At 40.9% G+C, this 24,685-nt stretch overlaps 1 protein-coding gene across 1 annotated transcript in view; it reads right to left on the bottom strand.

The window, feature by feature from the left end:
• HS6ST3 (heparan sulfate 6-O-sulfotransferase 3) overlaps positions 1 to 24,685 on the bottom strand; it is a 1,099,392-nt gene that overhangs the window by 48,359 nt on the left and 1,026,348 nt on the right. The gene's annotated exons all lie outside the window — the stretch shown is intronic.

A 24,685-nucleotide genomic window follows, 5' to 3' on the forward strand; every position in this document is an offset into this window, starting at 1 on the left:
TCCCTCTCCGCTGCTGCTCCCTGTCCCTGGTAAGACACCATCAGATTTTAAAAACAGACCCCATTTTTTATTTTTTACCTTATTTTTCCCTCCAAATTTGGGGTGCGTCTTATAATCTGGTGCGTCTTATAAAACGAAGGATACGGTATTAAATTAATTTAGAACAATATGTTTAGATTTAAAGTATTTTGTAATAGTAACTACATTATTTACACTGACAAGCAAAAATGTAACAATGTTTTGAACTTTTGACGTCCAGGCTCGATATTTCAGTATCCACTACAGCTTTGAGCTTGAGTCTATCATCATTGCATAGACAATCATTTTGGCTATCTCATACACACATTTTACTTGCAATTATTTAGCATAAAATTAGTTATGCAAATTATTGTTGTGACGCCCCTGGACTATCAGGTCGTCACAGGGTATTGCACAATCTGCCCTCCCATGCAATATCCACCTCCTTCTTGGTTATGGGTCCCCAACTACATGGTATTGCCTACATCAGCTAATCAAATCCTAGGTACACTCTGCAGGATACCCACCAAACACACCAGTGGACCGCCTGAGTGGAATAGGGTCACCCACCTGGGGAGTTGGTTAGGGGAGATCAGGACTGTCAGGAGTAGAGAGAGTGTTGTGTTGGAAGTGAAGGAGAGAGGAGGTCAGGAGCAGGGCTTCTAGGAAGCAATCTAGGTGGCAGTCGGTGGTCTGGGCCTAGAGGAGCTGGACCCCCAGTCACAGGGGATCGTGGAAAGGGGCATGGATCTGTCGAGGTGGACAGCGGGTGGTCTTGCACCATTACCAGGCTGGGACCAGAGCACGGCGGGGTATGTGGACCCTAGGTCAGGCAGTAGCTTCAGGCAACCTGACAAGTTACCTGATGAGAACAAAGCCTTCAAGACCCGCTCTCCACCCGCTCCAAAATCGGGGTACTAGCGCAATGAGGGGGATAGGACTTTCTACTAAAATGGTCCAGAAAATCCCAAGCGTGAACCCTGAGAGCAAGCTCCCACACTTAGCCATAGTGGGGAGCAGAACTCGGCAAGTTCCATACTACCGGGATCAACAGAAAAGTAAACTAAGTGCCAGGAGGCAGGTCACAGATCACCAGGCAGCACCATTTGGGACCCGAACTAGCTCCCCTCAGTGGCAGCGGTATACAGAACTTTGGTTTATCCAGCTGTCGGTGTCAACTTAATGGACTGAGTGAGTTCGCAAGTGATCTACTTCGCACCCAACGGCCCTCCCCCCTCACCATCACCGAGTCCCGGGGTATCCCCCCTACCTGTGGAGGGTTCTAACACCTGGCTGCCCCATTCCATCACCCCCGGGTACTCCCAACTGCAGCAGTGGTACTCCAAATTACCACATACCACGGGTGGCGTTACGAACTTTAACACAGTCCCCTGTAAATACCCCCATCATTTGAGTGGCCGCATAACCCCCGGGTCCGAAGACCCCTCGAGCCACCGCGGATCGAGATCCGAGCAGCCCGGCTGCTGGCACGGGGGCAACACATTGTCATGTCATTGCATTGTTACTGTTTTGGTCCTGGTGGTGGATCAATCTTTTCCTCTCTGTATACTACAAATTATAACTTGTTTTCACATTGCAAAATACAGTGACAATCAAAAGGGTAACAATGTTTTGACCTTTTGACTTTCAGGCTCCAAATGTCACCATCCACTATATCTTTGAGCATGAGACTACCTTCATTTTATAGACAATCATCTTGACTATCATAAACATACATTTGACTTGTAACTATTTAGAATGTGTTTAAACAAGGAGGAAACAAAGCAAAAGTACCAGGGATGATACAAAATAGTATTTTATTATTATTAAATGTTATAGAGTATACAAAAACATTTTAAAAGCTCAAAAATTGGAAGGGTCACGTTAAGTGTACAAAATTACATAAAGATAGAGGTAACAAGTATCATGTATGGATAACAACCCCACCCCACAGACGAACCAAAATTGATGGTATAGAAGACTAAACTAATGGATTATGATCTCACAAAAACACATGTAAAAGTAACTGCAGTGTTGCCTAAGAAAAAGAGACCTAGAAGTTAAAATTTAGGTTGTTCAAAGGCTCAACTGCATACTGGTCCCTGGATAAATATAAAGTTGAAATATACTAGGGGGATCTTTCTAAAATTGTTTTATGAAAATAAATGTGATCCAACAACCTGAACCTGGATGTATAGCACTGGTGCAGGGTCCCAGGGAGTAAATCAGATATATAATGTAATAGTGATTATCTCTGAAACCAAATGAGACCTATATGTACTGGATCCAAAACCAATGGGGAGGCTACATCAGTGATTAACATGTAATTATATATAATATATAGAATATACTTAAATCCCCTGGTGTGGGTTCACAAAGGGTTAATAGATTTGTACGAAAGTATGTAAAACCGAGATGGAAAGACAATGGACCAAAACTCAGTCAATAGAGAGCTCGCACCAAATGGATATGTGTTGTGAATACATTTTCCAGTTTGGAGCTCCCTCTTGTGGTCTGGCGGTGCAGTTGATGTGTGGAATGGAAGAGTCACACCTGCAGAGGACTGGCAATCAGGGTCAGATTGGGCTATTTAACTCAGTAGCCTTCTCTTGTTACTTGCGGGTGGTCAATTGCTCCTGTGTGTTAAGGACATTCTGCAACCAGCTCTGCTCACTTCCAGAACTTCCCTCAGATAAGTGGTCTTGTACCTCTGCTGTTTGTTTACCACCTTATGTTGTTGTTCTGCTTTGATACTATGCATGCTTCCTAATTGGACTGTGTGGAGTTCGTGGTGGAATGGGATCATTCCCTGCTATGAGTGTCTGTATACTTAGCTCCATAATTCTGCAGGATTTGTGTTTTGTCATGCCTGGTATTATTCAGTCCCTCATTTGTATTAATGTTTTTTGGATCCCAGTAACATCTGAGTGCTGGTACAGTGGGGGAGAGGTTTAGTAACCCAGGTTTTTCCCATATCAGTAGTGCTGGTATTTATTAGAGTTTTTACGGCTGCAGACAGTTGCTCTTTCCTATCTTTTTCTATAAAGATAGTTTGGGCTTCATCTTTGCTGAAATCTGTCCTTTCTGGCTTTGTATTGTGTTTTTCTATATCACCGTAGCCTTTACATGTGGGGGGCTATCTATCTATCTTTGGGGACTACTCTGAGGCAGATTAGCTTTCTTATATTTCTATCTGTGAGATTATTTAGTTCTCCGGCTTTGTCGAGGCGTCCAGGTCATCGTAGACATGCCCCACGGCTACTGTTAGTTGTGTGTCAGGATTAGGTCTGCAGTCCGTTAAGTTTCCAGCCACTCTGTTACCTTTTTGGGATTCCGCATTATTTGATCCTCCCCGGTCCCTGCATCATAACAGTACCACCGGCCTAGCCTAGATTCCAGGGTACTCAAAAGAAGAAAAAAAAAAGTGTCAGAATTATTATTTATTTATTTTTTTTGTGTGTGTTTTTCCTCTTTATCTCTGGGTGCTGTGGAGGATCTTGTTGTCATGAATGTCACACAATTGGCTGAGCGAGTCGATCAGCTTACTTCTCAGGTTAAGGATATAACTGATTATCTTGCCCAGACACCTGTTTTAGAACCTAAAATATCTTTACCGGATTTGTTCTCTGGGGATCGGTCTAAATTTATGAACTTCAAGAACAATTGTAGGTTGTATTTTGCTTTGACTGAATAGGATAACTGAAGTGAGCACTAATATATATATTCTGAGTGCAAGCCAAAAAAATACATACTATACAAGGATAAGGCTGCACATCAAACTTAGATAATGGTATAATGCCTCAAGCATATGGAAAAATATCGGAAAAATACAATGAAAAATGCTACTTGCTAATTTGAACATGTGAATAATGAATTGCATACCTGCCATGAATATTAGGAAAAAGGAGATATTTAGCAATCGCATTGATCAATGTAACTGAGCCCCAAGACCTCGTCAAGGTATATCTCTATATTGTGGTCCCTAGCTCTGTGACCCTAACTGTGTGTCATCTCATTGCAATTAAAAACTGCTGTGGGTGGAGAGGGGTAACTAAGGACTTTCTTATATAGGAGATGGAAAAAACATGGCCGAAAGGGGCGGAGCTGTGTTCACATTCAGAAAAAAACTACATATAACTGAATAGGATAACTGAAGTGAGCACTAATATATATATTCTGAGTGCAAGCCAAAAAAATACATACTATACAAGGATAAGGCTGCACATCAAACTTAGATAATGGTATAATTCCTCAAGCATATGGAAAAATATTGGAAAAATACAATGAAAAATGCTACTTGCTAATTTGAACATGTGAATAATGAATTGCATACCTGCCATGAATATTAGGAAAAAGGAGATATTTAGCAATCGCAATATTCATGGCAGATATGCAATTCATTATTCACATGTTCAAATTAGCAAGTAGCATTTTTCATTGTATTTTTCCAATATTTTTCCATATGCTTGAGGCATTATACCATTATCTAAGTTTGATGTGCAGCCTTATCCTTGTATAGTATTTTGCTTTGAAACACAAGTCCTCAGGGTCTTCCAGGTAGCGAGTTCAGATTGTTATCTCTTTGCTGCGTGGTGACCCACAGGATTGAGCCTTTTCTCTGGCACCTGAAGATCCTCATCTTGCGGATGAGGATTTTTTTTTCAGGCTTTAGGATTGTTATACGATGAACCTAATACTATTGATCAAGCCGAGAAAACTTTATTGGCTTTAATCCAGGGTCAGGAACCTGCAGAGATATACTGTCAGAAATTTCGTAAGTGGGCGGTCCTTACTGAGTAGAATGATGCGGCTCTTGCGGCTCTCTTTCGGAAGGGGTTAGCATTGCCTGTAAAGGATGTTATGGTGGACTTTCCTGTCCCCTCTGGTCTTGATGCCTCTATGTCATTGGCCATTCAGATTGATAGACGTTTCTCATGACTGCGAATCTCACGCCCCACGGCTACTGTTAGTTGTGTGTCAGGATTAGGTCTGCAGTCCGTTAAGTTTCCATCCACTCTGTTACCTTTTTTGGGATTCCGCATTATTTGATCCTCCCCGGTCCCTAAATCATAACAGATATGTGTATACACTTGTAATGTGCAAAGTGCAATTTAATAGTCTGGTGCGAGATCCCTAAGATTGGCTGGAATCAATATAATTGCATGCAAATATAAAGCCCATAGGCCCAAATGCGGCTAGGATAAGATCCGCACCAGTAATGAGAGAGTTAAGTGCAAATACGTATAGTAAGGAGAACAGATGGTTAGGTACATATAAATAGCAGCGTGCATGAAAATTACCCTTACATGTGAGCCAGAATTGGTGGCAGTGGTGGTGGGGGAGAAATCCCAACGACCGTTTTGCAAGGCGCTTTTTCCGGGTGGTCAGGCATCAGTTTTAGTCCATTGTCTTTCCATCTCGGTTTTACATGCTTTTATACAGATCTATTACTCTTCGTGAACCTGCACCAGGGGATTTAAGTATATTCTATATATTATATGTAATTACATGTTAATCACTGATGTAGGCTCCCCATTGGCTTTGGATCCAGTACATACAGGCCTTATTGTGGTTTATGGATAACCACTATAACATTATATATCTGATTTACCCCCTGGGACCCTGCACCAGTGCTATACATCCAGGATCAGGTTGTTGGATCCCATTTATTTTCACAAAACAATTTTTGAAAGATCCCCCTAGTGTATTTCAACTTTATATTTATCCAGGGACCAGTATGCAGTTGAGCCTTTGACCATCCTAAATTTGAACTTCTAGGTCTCTTTTTCTTATGCAACACTGCAGTTACTTTTACATGTGTTTTTGTAAGACCATAACCGATTAGTTTGGTCTTCTATACCATCAAATTTGGTGGGTCTGTGGGGTGGGGTTGCTATCCATACATGATACTTGTTACCTCTATCTTTATGTAATTTTGTACACTTATCGTGACCCTTCCAATTTCTGAGCTTCTAAAATGTTTTTGTATACTCTATAACATTTAATAACAATAAAATACTATTTTGTATCATTCCTGGTACTTTTGCTTCATTTCCTTCTTGTTTTGAACATGTCTTTTGAAGTTGGTACCTTCCCGGGTGGCACTATTTAGTGCACCCCCAGTGTATAAATTGTAATATGACCATGAAGGTTTTGTGTATAATATTTAGAATGTGAGTAAATATACATATCCCTGTTATGTTACTACATTGTTACTGTTTTGCTCCTGGTGGTAGAAATATATTTTTCTTCCTGTATACTACAAATTACTACCTGTTCTCACATTCCTTAATAGCTCAGCGTGTAATTAGGTTGATACCTAAGTGAAAAGTCACTGGTTCGAATCATGGAACAGCTATAAAGATTTCCCAAGAAAAGGGAAACATCCAGTTCATTAATAGGGCTCTCTCTGCCAAGATAATTGCCAAACTGCATCATGTGAGCGCTGTGAAGCTGGAAGAATACGAAATGAAGTTTGCCCATTAATTCAAAAGCCAAAAAGTAGCCATCCAGGCTAAATATTGGATTAAAGAAAAAGATGAAGAAGCTGCAACTTCAATATTGTAATAACAAGTGTTGGCTCAAGTTTGCAAAAAGGTCTGGAAGAAAAAAAGATGAAAAATGGGGCTAACGGATCGAGAGAAATTGAATGAACTATCAAGTTTGGTGGAGGAAACCTAATGATATGGGGTTGTTTCACCGCCAAAGGCATTGGAAACTTGACCAGGATTGATGGTGGTCTAAATGCTATGATATATGTGAGTTTCCTACAAGATGAGTTATGGCTTTGAAAAGGGGTGACATAGGGTTCTAGAAGGACAACTATCAGAGGCATATGTCGAGATTGGTGAAGATATGGATCAGTGACAATGAAGTATAGGTGCTTGATTGGCTCCTACAATCCCCAGACCTCATCCCACTCAAACACTTGTGGGTAGAGATGAAGAAAAAAACCCAAGTGAGTTGACCAGTATGTACTAACATTGGGAATATGCAAAAGAGACCTGGGATCAGATTTCAGTCGAGAAATGCTTGAATCTGATCGAGAGCATGCCTAGAAGGATTCGGGCAATGTTTAAAGCAAAATGTTGACTTACAAAATACAAAAAATATAAAAAAAAGTTAAATTTTGATTTTTAAGAGCAAAACAGTAATAATGCAGTGACATGAAAATAATCTGCATAACTAAACATATGGTAAATAGATGCAAGTCAAATTTATTTATGAAATAACCAATTTGCTTGTCTATAAAATGAAGGTAGTCTCCTACTTGAAGCCATAATAAATGGTGAGACATGGAACCTGAAAGTCTAAAGTTTAAAACATTGTTACCCTTTTGCTGATTAGTATGTATTGTGAGGTTATACTACAAGGATTGAATGTGCATTTCATTTACATAATATGTTTACTTTTCTTTAAATAAAACTTTTCACCAAATTTTTCACTTTAAACTAGACACCGGATGTAATAATGGCTACAAAGTGGAACAAAACTTTTTTTTTTACTATTTTACCTCTTACTTAGGCCTGTATTAACAAGTGAAGTATTTGGATCCTAATTAATTTTTTGTTAAGTCCGAATTGATGTTATCAGAGAGTTTTCATTGGAGGTGTGCACTTTTTCTCCCTGTATGACTTTGCCCTATCATAATCAGTTCAACAAAAGCTGGATAAAGTGAACCCAGAATACACTAAGCTATCAATTGCCTTAACAAAATGATATTTATTTATAATACATTACAATAGTTTAAAAATACAGCTGTTTAATAGTTTTGAAGCTTTGCTCAGTGAAAAACTTTCCTTATTATACATTAGACTTTAGGGATATTCTATCATATTCAGGCAGCAGCATATCAGAGGAAAGAAGGATATTTGCCAAACTAGCTTAGAACAAGTTTTTTAGTGCATTAGATGCAATGATACAGCCCCGATCTACTGGTCTAACCTCCTGCATATGTGGAGGGGCAGTGCAACTGAGTTTAGCTGTGTCACATTACAAACTCTTCTATCAGCTCTCCTCCTCTCCTAGCAGCATTGTCATATCTACAGCACTGCTCCTCCTCCTCATTGCCACTTATGTCTATTGTGCTCAGGAAACTTATAATAAGTTTCATTACTATCTCACTAACTATATCATGTGAAGAACTGGCCAGAATGATGTAATATAGATCAATGGCAGTAAAATGAGAGCTCATCATTTAAAATCTATTTTGTTTCCCAATTAAATCATAGAATACACTTAGACATTCATGTACATGTGATGTTTATTGTCTATGTATTTTTGTTTTTGTATTGTATTTACATTATAAGAGTATTTGAAACTTTTTTCTTCCAAAAACATAAAGATTTAAAAGAAGAAAAAACCTTTATTACTGAAATAGCTGAATTTCCCCTTGCTTCCTATTACTTAAGCACAATCTGCGGAAAACCTCAAAAAAACTTCAAACTTTTATGGCTGTGACATATTGGGTTTTTACAACAGAAACAGCTGTGTGTGACAGAATAGTGCTCTTTTATTTATCACCTGGTATCAAGAGCTAAACACTTGGGGAAGCATAGAGAGGCTATATGAAGATTAATGATCCACCAAAGAATACCATTCTAAGATGCATCCATCTTACACTAATCAATATCAGTCTTAAAATGATCTCTCTGTGAAACACTATTTTTGCAGGCATAGCTGCCAGGCTTCCCTCTATCACATGTCTTTTTTTCCCCAATAAATCTTTTCACTGGTAACATTGACTTATATTTCAGGAAGGACAAGTACCAGGTTATAGCGGAACCTAAAACAAAACAGAAACAAATACTATGGCACTGATCGTACAGTGTTAAACTGATATCAACAGCCTTAAGGAAATACCTACCTATCTACCTATCTATCTATCTATCTATCTATCCCTCTATTATCTATCTATCTATCTATCTATCTATCCCTCTATTATCTATCTATCCATCCAAGCCAGATATGACTTGAATATATGAATGTTCAGACTACTAAGAAAATCAGCAATGACATCTTAAAAAAGATATAGTACATATACAGTTTATAGTGTTTAAATGACAAGGTGAATGCTGACTACAAAACTGATTCCATCTTAGTACATCGCAAAAGGAAGAAACGGACACTAACTTGCTGTGGCAGTCACCATACTCTGGATTTCGCATGTCTTGAGACCAGTTCAGGAAGCAGAGACCAGTAGTCAACTGGTAAATGTCATAACAGTAATTGCAAGAGATCAATGTGTGCTTTTTTTTGTCCATTTTAGAAAAACAAGTTTTTACTCTCACATTTTTAATAATGATAATAAATATTTATTTCTATAGCACCAACATATTCAGTAGCGCTTTACAATTGAGGAGGTTCATATACAAACAAATAACAGTTATAGAAAATACAATAATTAAAGTATGGAAAAAAAAGATAACCCTGCTCGTGAGAGCTTACAATCCTACAATGCGATGGGGGGGGGCAAGGTACAAGTGCTTATTTACAATGGCAATCCAGTCATCTCAAGGAAATGGAGGATAAATAATGGCTGTCTGGACCAGTTGGCCAGAACCTTGAGATTCATTTGGGTGAGATGGAGTTTGACGTGGGGTTGTGTTCTGAGAAGACGTGGAGGGACTATGTGAATTTAGTTTGGCTAGCGAGTGTGATAGGCCACCCTAAAAAGATGCGTTATTAGGGAGCGTCTGAAGCTGAGTAAGTTGTGATTCATACTAGCTTCTTGGGGTAGAGCGTTCCAGACGATTGGTGCAGCTCGGGAGAAGTCTTGGATCTGGGAGTGGGAGGTTCGGATTAATGTGGCTGTTAGTGGAAAGTCATTTGCAGAGCGTAGAGAACGGGTGGGGTAATAACCAGAGAGGAAGGTGAAGATGTAGGGGGGTGCCGCACTGTGGAGAGCTTTGTGGGTGAGAACAAGCAATTTGAATTGGATCCTGTGATATATGGGCAGCCAGTGCAATGACTGGCACAGAGAGGAGGCATCCGAGTAGCAGTTAGCCAGGTAGGTGACCCTGGCTGCTGCATTAAGGATTGATTGTAGAAGAGAGAGTCTAGTTAGGTTAAGACCAATTAATAGAGAGTTACAGTGGTTGAGGCGGGAGTGGATCAGGGCCATGGTGAGAGTTTTTGTATTTTCCATTGTGAGAAAGGGGCGGATTCTAGAGATGTTCTTGAGGTGCAAGCGACAGGAGTGGGCAAGAGATTGTATATGGGAGGTGAAGGACAGATCGGTGTCAAGTATAACACACAGACAGTGAGCCTGCTGCCTAGGAGTTATCATGGTGCTACACACACAGAGGGAGATGTTGGGTTTAGGGAGGTTAGAAGATGGAGGGAATAGAAGTATTTCAGTTTTGGAAAGGTTAAGTTTTAGATAGAGAGCAGACATAACGTTGCAAACTGCAGTCAGACAGTCACTGGTATTCTGTAGGACAGCGGGGGTGAGGTCACGGGATGAAGTGTATAGTTGTGTGTCATCAGCATAAAGATGGTACTGGAAGCCAAATCTTCTGATAGTCTGTCCAATTGGGTCAGTGTAGAGGGAGAAAAGAAGAGGGCCAATGACTGAACCTCGAGGGACACCAACTGTGAGAGGAAGAGGAGAAGATGTGGACCAGGAAATGATACACTGAATGAGCGGCCAGAAAGATAGAAAGAAAACCAGGAAAGCACAGTGTCCTTTAGGCCGATTGAATGGAGCATAGAGAGAAGGAGATGGCGGTCAACAGTGTTGAAGGCTGCAGAGAGGTCAAGAAGAATAAGCAGAGAGTGGTCACCATTACGTTTTGCTGTCAGTAGGTCATTGGTCACTTTGACGAGGGCAATTTCTGTTGAGTGTAGGGGGCAGAAGCAAGACTGTAAAGGATCTAGAAGAGAGTGAGAGTAGAGGAGAGGTAGCGGGTGAGGCGGGAATAGACCAAGCGCTCCAAGAGTTTGGAAATGAAGGGGAGATTGGAGACTGGTCTGTAGTTGTTTGCGCAAGATGGGTCAAGAGTAGTTTTTTTAATAATGGAGTAATGATAGAGTGTTTAAGGGAGGAGGGGAAGATACCAGAAGAGAGAGAGAGATTGAAGATTTTAGTTAGGTGAGTAGTGATGACATGAGAGAAAGACAGGAGTAGGTGTGAGGGAAAGGGATCAGTAGGGCAAGTGGAAGGACGAGAAGAGGAGAGGAGCCTGGAGACTTTTTCCTCTGTGACTGCGTCAAATGTGGAGAGTGATACGGATGGGATGTGGGGAGGGATGGGAATCATGACGCTTGGTGACTGGGAGCTGATCTCTTGCCGGATGTTTTCTATTTTCTCTGTGAAATACAAGGCCAGATCATTAGCATGAAGGTCTGTGAAAGGGATCTGTGCTTTGGGACTGAGGAGGGAATGAAAGATGTCAAAGAGCTTTGTTGGAGGAAATCAAGGTGGTGAAGGGCAGTGTTGTAGATTCTTATCATGAATTTGTAGAGGATGAAGTTTTCTAGTGTGCGGGTTTTCCTCCATAGGCGTTCGGCACTCCTGGAGCATCGCTGGAGAAATTGAGTTTGCGATGTGAGCCAGAGCTGTTTTACTCTGTGTTTGGTCTTTCTGAAGGTTAGAGGAGCTACTTGGTCCATGGTACTTCTGAGTGTGTCATTGTAATGGTTTACTGCCAGATCAGGACAAGAAAGTGAAGAGATAGGGAACAATGATGAGTGTAGAGAGTCTGTAAATGTCCGAGATTCGATAGCCTGTAGGTTTCTAAATGTGTGATAGGTGGGAGTGTGCTGGGGTGGGTGAGAGTTTGTGAACTTGAAGGAGAGGATGTTGTTGTCAGAGAGGGGAAGGTATAAGTTATCAAAGTGAGAGATGGCGCAGAAGCGGGTGAAGACCAGGTCAAGGGTGTTGCTGTCTTCATTTGTCTCAGAGGATGATAGCTGTGAGAGGCCAAAGGAGGTGGTTAGAGATAGAAGCTGGGATGCAATAGGGGAGGTGGGACTGTTCATGAGTATGTTAAAGTCTCCTAGGATAAAAGTTGGTAATTCTGAGGACATGAAGTATGGCAGCTAGGCTGAAAAGTGGTCAAGTAACTGGCTGGGTGAGACTTGGGGACGGTATATGACCGCTACTCTGACGGAGAGAAGATGGAAGAGCCTGATGGTGTGGACCTTAAAGGATGGGAATGAGAGTGATGGAGCTGGGGGGATGACCTGGAAAGTGCACTGTGGGGACAGGAGTTAGCCGACTCTACCACCATGTCTGTTCTCAGGTCTTGGTGAATGGGAAAAGTGTAAGCCACCATGAGAATGGCAGTAGGGCAAGCAGTGTCCAAATCCTAAATCCAGGTCTCAGTGAGGGCCAGCAGATTAAGAGATTTATGCATTGGTTCATTCTTACAGCCCCCCTCAGTGGACTCGTCAATTGAGCGGCAGTCCAACAAAGACAATGCTGTTCCATTCAAAGTCTGTGGGGCTGACAAAGGAAGGGAATACACCTGTTTCTATCAGTCCTATAGGCATCATTAATCATCAACTATTGATCCATTCAAAAGCCTTAACACTGTCAAAATGCAGATAGGTAAATTAAGTCTTTTGCCAATGATAACAATATAAACAAATAAGGCTTGTGGGAGAAAAGGGAAGAATGCCCATTATTATTTTAAAGAGCTCAGCAGCAAAGGAGCAAGTTTATCAGAGAAGACTGATTATTATTAGAATGGAAACACGTCTGAGCCAGGTACTTTTTTCCTGGGAGTGCATCAGACTTATTAACAGTTAGGGTATGTGCGCACGTTGCTTTTTACCTGCTTTTTTGCTGCTTTTTCTTCTGCGCTGTTTAATGCCAAAATGGATGTGTTCTTCTATTCAAGCAAAGTCTATGGGAATTTGGGTTTCTTGTTCACACTATGTTGTTCAAAATGCTGCCTTTTTGTGGCAGAACTTTGGTCAAAAACTCAGCTTTGCAGTGCAAAACCCAAATGGCAAAAACAATTGACATGTTGCTTCTTTGAAAAGCTGAGTTTTTGACCAAAGTTCTGCCACAAAAAGGCAGCATTTTGAACAACATAGTGTGAACAAGAAACCCAAATTCCCATAGACTTTGCTTGAATAGAAGAACACATCCATTTTGGCATTAAACAGCGCAGAAGAAAAAGCAGCAAAAAAGCAGGTAAAAAGCAGGTAAAAAGCAACGTGCGCACATACCCTTATTTCTGTGATAAGCTTAAAGGAGTATTATCAAGGTCTGAATTTATCCTCTATCAATTGGATATCCAAAGTAGCAGTTGCACTCAAGTAAAGGGAAGGAGAAAAAACAAGAATGTAGATGGTGAACATTGGAATATGAATACGCATTACTGCCAAGAAAACATGATTTTTTAAAAAAAAAAAAAAAAATAGGAGCTACTTAGCAAACAAAAGTGGCCAAATTTACTTGTGCCCACATACCATGTCAAGATGTAACTCTCATCTGAGTCCTACTCTAATTGCTATGGCTCACCTACCTTACCTTTTATATGGGCTATTTTGGATATTGTATGTCATGTTCAGTATGCACCAGTTCAGACTATGAGATTAGGAAATGCCGGCAATTTTTCTAGTGACTAACCATTGGATAGGGGGATAGCTTGCAGATTGCTGAGGATCTGACCACTGGGAATCCCACTTATCCTAAGAACCAGGGCTCTGAAAAACTACATGCAAATGGAGGGGTTTTTGGTCAAGGGGACTGCCACTCCATTCATTCTTATGGAAGTGCTAAAGACCAGTCGAGAGTAGCACTTCTTCAGAGCTCTATTTTTCAGGGTCAGTAGAGCTCCAGCTGTCACACCCCAATGATCAGGAAGTTATCTGCTATCCCATTTAAAAATGGGAACAAATTTGTAATAGCCGGGCCATTGCAGCAGCAATTACTGTACAGAAATAATCACTGAATATAGGTCTTTAATGCTAAACTAATACACTGTCCCTTCTCCAGCAGTTCTCTCTACACTACTTCCAGGGTAGAGTGTGCTGAGTGTAGCGTCAGTGGGTCTTATACATACTTAATGATGCAGTGCGGCCGGCCAATCACAGTAATGCCAAAATTCAACATGGTTACCACATTACCATAAAAGATTATAACAGGATAATTATAGAGTACAAAGAAAAGGCTGACATATTAAACAGGCACTTTTCATCGATTTTCACCAAGGAACTGACTTTTCCAGGGATCATTCAACTAATTTAACAGAAGAAGAATAAAACTTGTGTCTTAGTAAATCTGCTTAGACTCTCAGCCATTCCTTAATCTTTCATGATTGGAAAATGACTAATGTGGTACTGATATTTTAAAAAGTAAGAGGGTGGATCTAGGCAACAACCGTCTGGTAAGTGTCACATCAGTAGTGCGTAAGGTTTGTGAGTGCATTATAAGAGATTACATAAAATAATATATTAGAAAGAATAATATAATATCTGGATTCATGAAAGATAAGTTGTGTCTAAAAACATATTGGGTTTCTATGAGGACGTAAGTGCAAATCTGGATATTGGTAATGCAGATGATGTGATTTATTTGGACTTTACTAATGCATTCGATACTGTGCCACATAAGAGTCTTGTAATGAAGCTTCAGAAGCAATAACTAGGGGAAACTATAAGCAGATGGGTAAGGAATTGGCTAAAAGATACAGTTAGGTCCAGAAATATTTGGACAGTGACACAAGTTTTGTTATTTTAGCTGTTTACAAAAACATGTTCAGAAATACAATTATATATATAATATGGGCTGAAAGTGCACACTCCCAGCTGCAATATGAGAGTTTTCACATCCAAATCGGAGAAAGGGTTTAGGAATCATAGCTCTGTAATGCATAGCCTCCTCTTTTTCAAGGGACCAAAAGTAATTGGACAAGGGACTCTAAGGGCTGCAATTAACTCTGAAGGCGTCTTCCTCGTTAACCTGTAATCAATGAAGTAGTTAAAAGGTCTGGGGTTGATTACAGGTGTGTGGTTTTGCATTTGGAAGCTGTTGCTGTGACCAGACAACATGCGGTCTAAGGAACTCTCAATTGAGGTGAAGCAGAACATCCTGAGGCTGAAAAAAAAGAAAAAATCCATCAGAGAGATAGCAGACATGCTTGGAGTAGCAAAATCAACAGTCGGGTACATTCTGAGAAAAAAGGAATTGACTGGTGAGCTTGGGAACTCAAAAAGGCCTGGGCGTCCACGGATGACAACAGTGGTGGATGATCGCCGCATACTTTCTTTGGTGAGGAAGAACCCGTTCACAACATCAACTGAAGTCCAGAACACTCTCAGTGAAGTAGGTGTATCTGTCTCTAAGTCAACAGTAAAGAGAAGACTCCATGAAAGTAAATACAAAGGGTTCACATCTAGATGCAAACCATTCATCAATTCCAAAAATAGACAGGCCAGAGTTAAATTTGCTGAAAAACACCTCATGAAGCCAGCTCAGTTCTGGAAAAGTATTTTATGGACAGATGAGACCAAGATCAACCTGTACCAGAATGATGGGAAGAAAAAAGTTTGGAGAAGAAAGGGAACGGCACATGATCCAAGGCACACCACATCCTCTGTAAAACATGGTGGAGGCAACGTGATGGCATGGGCATGCATGGCTTTCAATGGCACTGGATCACTTGTGTTTATTGATGACATAACAGCAGACAAGAGTAGCCGGATGAATTCTGAAGTGTACCAGGATATACTTTCAGCCCAGATTCAGCCAAATGCCGCAAAGTTGATCGGACGGCGCTTCATAGTACAGATGGACAATGACCCCAAGCATACAGCCAAAGCTACCCAGGAGTTCATGAGTGCAAAAAAGTGGAACATTCTGCAATGGCCAAGTCAATCACCAGATCTTAACCCAATTGAGCATGCATTTCACTTGCTCAAATCCAGACTTAAGACGGAAAGACCCACAAACAAGCAAGACCTGAAGGCTGCGGCTGTAAAGGCCTGGCAAAGCATTAAGAAGGAGGAAACCCAGCGTTTGGTGATGTCCATGGGATCCAGACTTAAGGCAGTGATTGCCTCCAAAGGATTCGCAACAAAATATTGAAAATAAAAAAATTTTGTTTGGGTTTGGTTTATTTGTCCAATTACTTTTGACCTCATAAAATGTGGAGTGTTTGTAAAGAAATGTGTACAATTCGTACAATTCCTACAATTTCTATCAGATATTTTTGTTCAAACCTTCAAATTAAACGTTACAATCTGCACTTGAATTCTGTTGTAGAGGTTTCATTTCAAATCCAATGTGGTGGCATGCAGAGCCGAACTCGCGAAAATTGTGTCACTGTCCAAATATTTCTGGACCTAACTGTAGGAAACAGTACTTATACACTGTGTGCAGAATTATTAGGCAAGTTGTATTTTAGAGGATTTTTTTTATTATTGATCAACAACTATATTCTTAATCAACCCAAAAGACTCATAAATATCAAAGCTTACTATTTTTGGAAGTTGGAGTGTTTTTTTTTTAGATTTGGCTATCTTAGGAGGATATCTGTTTGTGCAGGTAACTAATACTGTGCAGAATTATTAGGCAACAAAATAAAAACCAAATATATTCCCATCTCACTTGTTTATTTTCACCAGATAAACCAAATATAACTGCACAAAATTTAAAAATAAACATCTGACATGCAAAAACAAAACCCCAAAAAATGAGTGACCAATATAGCCACCTTTCTTTATGACACTCAACAGCCTACCATCCATAGATTCTGTCAGTTGCTTGATCTGTTTATGATTAACATTGCATGCAGCAGCCACCACAGCCTCCCAGACACTGTTCCGAGAGATGTACTGTTTTCCCTCCCTGTAGATCTTACATTTTATGAGGAACCACAGGTTCTCTATGGGGTTCAGATCAGGTGAACAAGAGGGCCATGTCATTACTTTTTCATCTTTTAGACCTTTACTGGCCAGCGACGCTGTGGAGTAATTGGATGCATGTGACGGAGCATTGTACTGCATGAAAATCATGTTTTTTCTTTAACGATACCGACTTCTTCCTGTACCACTGCTTGAAGAAATTTTCTTCCAGAAACTGGCAGTCGGTCTGTGAGTTTAGCTTCACTCCATCCTTAACCCGAAAAGGTCCCACAAGATTATCTTTGATGATACCAGCCCATACCAGTTCCCCACCTCCACCTTGCTGGCGTCTGAGTCGGAGTGGAGCTCTCTGCCCTTTACTGACCAGCCTCTGGCCCATCCATCTGGCCCATCAAGAGTCACTTTCATTTCATCAGTCCATAAAGCCTTTGAAAAATCAGTCTTAAGATATTTCTTGTCCCAGTCTTGATGTTTTGTCTTATGTTTCTTGTTCAAAGGTGGTTGTTTTCAGCCTTCCTTACCTTGGCCATGTCCCTGAGTATGGTACACCTTGTGCTTTTTAATACTCCAGTAACGTTGCAGCTCTGAAATATGGCCAAACTGGTGGCAAATGGCATCTTGGCAGCTTCATGCTTGATTTTCTTCTTTCATGAGCAGTTATTTTGTGCCTTTTTTGCCCAACACGCTTCTTGCGACCCTGTTGGCTATTTGCCATGAAACGCTTGATTGTTTGGTGATCATGCTTCAAAAGTTTGTCAATTTCAAGACTGCTGCATCCCTTTGCAAGACATCTCACAATTTTGGACTTTTCAGAGCCCTTCAAATCTCTCTTCTGACCCATTTTGCCAAAGGACAGGATGTTGCCTAATAATTAAGCACATCTTATATAGGGTGTTGATGTCATTAAACCACACCCCTCCTTATTACAGAGATGCACATCACCTGATTTACTTAATTGGTAGTTGGCTCTCAAGCCTATACAGCTTGGAGTAGGACAACATGTATAAAAAGTATTATGTGATCAAAATACTCATTTGCCTAATAATTCTGTACACAGTGTAAATGGTACATTCTCTAATAGGGCTATAGTCAGCAGTGGAGTACTGCAGGGATCTGTGCTAGGACTGAATATTTTTAGTCTCTTTACTAATGACATGGTGGATGGGATTGATAGTAAAGTGTCTGTCTTTGCTGACAATGCCAAACTATGTAGGATATTTAAAATGAACCTTGATAGTACAATATTACAAAACGATCTGGATAAAATGTCAGAATGGGCAGATACTTGGCAAATGAGATTTATGTTAATTAATTTATGTTAGTTAATTATTAATGTTGATTAATGTAAAGTAATGCATCTGAGACAGAGTAATCCTATTGCTGCATATACATTAAATGGAAGTAAACTCGGACTACAGAACAAGAGAAAGACTTTTGTATTCTGGTTACAAGTAACCTGAGCAGCAGCACTCAATGTCAAGCAGCAGCTGCAAAAGCAAACAAGATTTTAAGGTGTATAAAAAGAGAGATTAGATCCCGTGATCCCAACGTATTGTTACCCCTCTATAAATCACTTGTAAGGCCACATCTGGAATATGGGATCCAGTTTTGGGCTCCGCATTTTTAAAAAGATATTAAGAAATTAGAGTCAGTTTAAAGGCGGGCAGCTAGATTATTGCAAGGAATGAAAGGCCTCCCATATGATGAGAGGTTGAAAAAGTTGGATTTGTTTAACTTAGACTTATTCCTTCCAAAGACAATACTAAGGACTAGGGGGCACTCACTGCCATGAAAGAAAGGAGATTCCGGCAGCTAAATAAGAAAGGGTTCTTTACAGTTAGAGCAGTCAGATTGGGGAATGCGTTACCACAGGAGGTAGTAGTGGCAGACACTATAACAACTTTCAACAAAGGGCTGGATGTTTTCCTCAGTACACACAACATTGTCAGTTATAAATGACTTGCTGACAAAATATATAATTGGTGAAGAAAGGTTTAAGTTGATGAACCTAAGTCTTTTTTCAACCTATGTAGCTATTAATTATGTAAATACCATGATTTGCAGGCAATTCCCGCAATATGTTTTTTATTTCCTAATTTTTAATGTGTTAAAGGTGTGTGATTTGAACTTTGGAATTTAAAAAAAAAATTCATACTTTTTTAAAAAAATGTTCTACTTTGTAATGCATGTCATAGTCCCCTTATGGCACTTGAACCTGCAATAGTCTGATCGCTTATTCTATATACAGCAAGAAATCACAGTCTCCTATGAACATCAGCCTTTTTCTAGTTTTCATAGGAGTACTGTGAACACAGACACGTGGGTCATCAGCTGACCCCTGGCTGTCATGAAAACTCATCAACGTCTGGTAAATGCACCGCTGGGATGCCGTTGAATGCTTAGAACAACATGCCTCACTTCCAGCTCCCATTAAATGGCATTTTCAGAGATTGAAAGCAGCATTTTACAGGTTAACAGGCAAATGAAGGATGAATGATTCAGCCTTCATCTGCAGTGAAGATGCATCAAAGGCAGGGAGACAACTCATGACATGCATAACTTGTCATTAGTCACAAAGGGGTTAAAAGCCTCAAAAGACAAGCAAGGCTGTGGCTATATGACAGATGCCCTTTAATGCAAGCGTTTGTATGATGCTTTGCTTTTTAAATGTATGCACAAACTATTTTATGTGAAATTTCATTTCATTTAAAACTGAGGCTGTAGATATTTCATCACAGTAACCATGTCCTCATAATTATCTCAATATTTAATTCCCGGGACAACATAGAAAATACAAGGAAAAAAGTCTATAAGAAATATTGCACTGACCTACAGTCTTTCTCATCAAATTAATTCAAGTGTAGAGTTGATATAAAACAGTTTATCCCAGTTGACAGCTTCCAAATAACTTGATGGTTTCTAATTACTGGGGTAATTAACCTCTGCAATATTGTTGCTTTGTTTTACTTCCATTAGAAATATCTGAACTTCTACAGAAGGGAAAAGAAAATGTAAGGCCTAGAACGTATTGTGTATTTATCATCCCAATCAGGAGCGTGCACAGACAGAAGAGGAGCGGACACAGACAGAAGATGGCTCCTGTGCAAGAACAGTATGTGGGCCCTTTGCAGTCCAATAGCCCATCATAATACACAATGTCACTTGCTTTGGAGGTGGTAGTGGACCCATTTACCACCTCGGCTACTGTGATGTAAACCTAGTCGCTTTAGTTATTGATACACACTACCTACTTCTGTCATCTTTACCATCTTACTATCCCCTGCCACTTTCCCCACCCATATTGTCCCCTGAAATTGTTCTCTTCCACACTGTCACCTCACATTCCCTACTATACCATCCTCTCACACTTTTATCTCCCACACTGTCTTCTTACATTATTCCCTTTATGCTGTCCCCTCCCACTATTCCCTCATAATGTCCCCTCACAATACCCAACCATACTGTCCTCTCACACTGTTTCCCCCTTAATGCCCTCTCACACTTTCCAACCCACACTGTCCCTTCATACATTTTCTTCATAATTTCCCCTCACTCTACTTCTGCAAGCAGTACCCTCACACTATTCCCCCCTACTGTCCCCTACCATTTCCCTCCTCTTACTGTCCTATCACACTAATCACTCAAACATTTTTCCTCCATACAGTCCTCTCACTCTTTTTCCCATACTGTCTTCAGTTTTATGTCCCATAATGTTTTTCATACTTCCCTTCACACTGTTCCCTTAACTTACTCTCCATACTGTTTTCTCTGACTTTACCCTGCATACTAACTAATACACTGTTTTCTCACACTTTTTTCCTCACATACTAACCTCTTAAGGCCACGTCACACTAAGCAACATCGCTAGCAACATCGCTGCTAAGGAACAACTTTTGGGATGTTGCTAGCGATGTTGCTGTGTGTGACATCCAGCAACAACCTGGCCCCTGCTGTGAGGTCGTTGGTTGTTACGGAATGTCCTGGACCATTTTTTAGTTGTTGCTCTCCCGCCGTGAAGCACACATCGCTGTGTGTGACAGCGACAGAGCAACAACTAAATGTGCAGGCAGCAGGAGCCGGCTTCTGCGGACGCTGGTAACCACGGTAAACATCGGGTAACCAAGAAGCCCTTACCTTGGTTACCCGATGTTTACCTTCGTTACCAGCGTCCGCCGCTCTCAGCTGTCAGTGCCGGCTCCTGCTCTGTGCACATGTAGCTGGAGTACACATCGGGTAATTAACCTGATGTGTACTGTGGCTAGGAGTGCAGAGAAGAGGAGCCGGCACTGACAGATGAGAGCGGCGGACGCTGGTAACAAAGGTAAATATCGGGTAACCAAGGTAAGGGCTTCTTGGTTACCCAATGTTTACTGTGGTTACCAGCGTCCGCAGAAACCGGCTCCTGCTGCCTGCACACATAGTAGAGTACACATCGGGTAATTAACCCGATGTGTACTGTGGTTAGGTGTGCAGGGAGCCAGCGCTAAGCGGTGTGCGCTGGTAACCAAGGTAAATATCGGGTTGTTTACCCGATATTTACCTTAGTTACCAAGCGCAGCATCGCTTCCACATTTTCCCACCATATTGTCTCCTCATACTGTTTACCATTTTCTTTCATCTCATACTTCCCCAATACTGTCCCTTTACATTTTCCCACAGATATTGTCCCTTTACACTTTTCCCACATACTGTCCCCCTCACACTTCTCCCTCACTCTGTTCCCTTACATTTTACCCCCATACTGTCCTCTCACACTTTTCTCACCCCATACTGACCTTACACTTTTCCCCTTCATACTTTCTCCTCACTCTATCCCCCCAAACTGGTCATACTTTCCTCCATAACATCCTATTACAATTTCCCCACATACTGTCTTCTCACACTATTCCCTACATATTGCCTTCTCACAATTTCCTCCCATACTGTCTCCTCTCACTTTTACCCCATACCATCTTATCTCAATTTCTGACCCATACTGTAACCTCACACTCCCCCATACTGTCTCTTCATACTGTTTACCCCATACTGTCACTTCACACTTTTCCCTATACTGTTCCTTTACACTTTTCCCCCATACTGCCTTATCACACTTCCACTCTCATACTGCCTTCTGACACTATTCCCTCTATACTGTTACATCCCACTTCGCCACATATTGTCACCTCACACTTTCCTCACATACCATCCTCTCATAGTTCCTACCCTTCATACTGCCCCCTTACATTTTCCCCCAATGGCCCCTCACACACTGTTTCTCCATGAAGTCCCATTACACTCTCACTCACATTTCCCCCTTCACACTGTGTACATACAATAGCAAAAGAACAGGCAGAATAAAAGTGTGAAAATGTGTGAACCTATGTGTATTATTTAAAAGGGTAACTGCATATGCGATAGAAAGTAATTATAAGGTATCTCATACACATAAATCTCACGAAAAAGATGTTAAGATGAATCGATAATTGACAGAAACCAAAATAAGAAAATCCAATGTAAGGTCAATGAATGTTGTACACAAAAAAGAAGAATACAAGAAATCTTTATTGAAAACACAAGTTGATGTGCAGTGAACATGCAAGAGAAAAGGCACACACACTTTAAATGGATAACCTTCTTAACCCCTTCCCAACATTTGACATACCAGTACGTCATAATTTGCGGTGACATCCCCCTAAATCTACGTACCGGTACTTCATGTGGGTAAATGATTACCATGTCAAAAGACACAGTGATCGAGTGAAGATGTCTGCTGTCCTTGACAGCACACCGTCTTCCCTCAAGGCCCAGGGAGGCATCACCACGCCAACCTCATTTGCAATCGATGCGATTGGCCAATCTCAGCAATAGCACATTTAAAGCCATGTATATGAGATCCACCCACCTGTTAGTACACATGTCCGCTGATGAGAAAAGCCAACATGCAGTTAAATATGTGGGCTCGTTATTCAAGCTCGAATTAAAGGGACATAAACAGCCTTGGTTCTACCAATATTGCCAAGGTCATGAAGGGGTTAAGTCTTTTAGTTGATTATTTAAAAGTAAAGGCCCCTTTACACACTGCAGCATCGCTAGCGATATCGCTGTAACGTCACTGTTTTTGTGACGTAATAGCGACCTCCCCAGCGACATTGCAGTGTGTGACACGCATCAGCGACCTGGCCCCCGCTGTGAGGTCGCTGATTGCTATAAGTCGTTCAGGACCATTCTTTGGTCCTTTGTTTCCCGCTCTGCCGCATGTATCGGTGTGTTTGACACCGTTACAACAACATCGTTAGCGACCCAGCCCATAGGCGTGCTAGCATTCCCTTTCCAGTGAGGTCATTCTGCAGGTCCGTATCGCTGATGCGTTGTTAGCCAGATCTGCCTGTTTGACAGCTCACCAGCGACTGTTAAGGGGGCTTTACACGGTAGCGATATCGCTAGCAATTTCTAGCGATATCGAGCGTGTAAGTACCCGCCCCTGTCGCGCATGCGATTGTTTGTGATCGCTGCCGTAGCGAACATTATCGCTACGGCAGCGCCACACGTACTTACCTGGTCGGCGGCGTTGCTGTGACTGCTGAACAATCCCTCCTTCAAGGGGGAGGGACATTCGGCATCACAGCGACGTCACCACAACGTCACTAAGCGGCCGGCCAATCAAAGCGGAGGGGCGGAGATGAGCAGGACATAACATCCCGCCCACCTCCTTCCTTCCGCATTGGGGCCGGCGGCAGGTAAGGAGACGATCCTCGCTCCTGCGGTGTCACACATAGCGATGTGTGCTGCCGCATGAGCGATGACTAACATGGATAAACAAGCCTTACCGATTTTTGAGTTTGGGACGACCTCTCCATGGTGAACGATTTTCACCATTTTTGAGGTCGCTTAAGGTCGCTGGTCAGTGTCACACGCTGCGATATCGTTAATGACACCGGATGTGCGTCACTAACAATGTGACCCAGACGATAAAACATTAACAATATTGTAGCGTGTAAAGCCCCCTTTAGAGACTTTCCAGCAATCCCGGCCAGGTCGAGATCACTGGTGGGATCGCTAGAAAGTCTCAGTGTGTAAAGGAGCCTTTACCTGACAAAACATCCCAAAGCCATACTCATAACACTGAAAATAAATTGTTTCTGTAAAATTTGAAATATTGACTTTCAATCGGTATATATTTTTGTTCTCCAAGTATACCTAAAACAAATTGTTTAAAAGAACTGAAAGTCCTCAGTGGTTGATACCTTTTAATGGCTAACTGAAAAGATTGTAATAATAGCAAGCTTTCGAGACTACACAGGGGATTAGTGAATACAGTATAAAGTGAAAAAAGTATTAAAAAGTATGAAAAAATAAAATACTCAAAAGTTCAAATCCCTCCTTTGGCTCCATTGAAAATAAAACATTAATATTTTTTTTTTTCAAAATACACATTTTTTTATTGTCAAGTTCAAAAAATTCCAATCTATCAAGATATAAAATATAATAACAGTCGATAAAAACATCGCATCCACCCAAAAATGGTTTCAGTAAAAATGTCAACTCAGTTTGAAAATTTTGTGTGTAGCGCAGATCCTGAAAAATAAAACCGTTACGGTTCTCGGAAAATGGCGACAAAAATGGAATTTAAAAAATAGTCTTAATTTTATCTATTATCGATGACTTTTATCTAATGATTAATTATTATTAATGACTTTTACGTGTTTGGTATCTACAAACTCGTACTGACCTGAGGAGTCATATAACCACGTCAGTTTTACTATATAGTAAACATGGTAAATTAAAAACCCACAAAACAATTGTAGAAGTACACTCTTTTGCAATTTCACTGCACTTGGAATATTTTTCAATGGTATCATTCAAAAGC

Source organism: Anomaloglossus baeobatrachus, chromosome 2 (genome assembly GCF_048569485.1).
Source record: "Anomaloglossus baeobatrachus isolate aAnoBae1 chromosome 2, aAnoBae1.hap1, whole genome shotgun sequence".
Classification (NCBI taxonomy): domain Eukaryota; kingdom Metazoa; phylum Chordata; class Amphibia; order Anura; family Aromobatidae; genus Anomaloglossus; species Anomaloglossus baeobatrachus.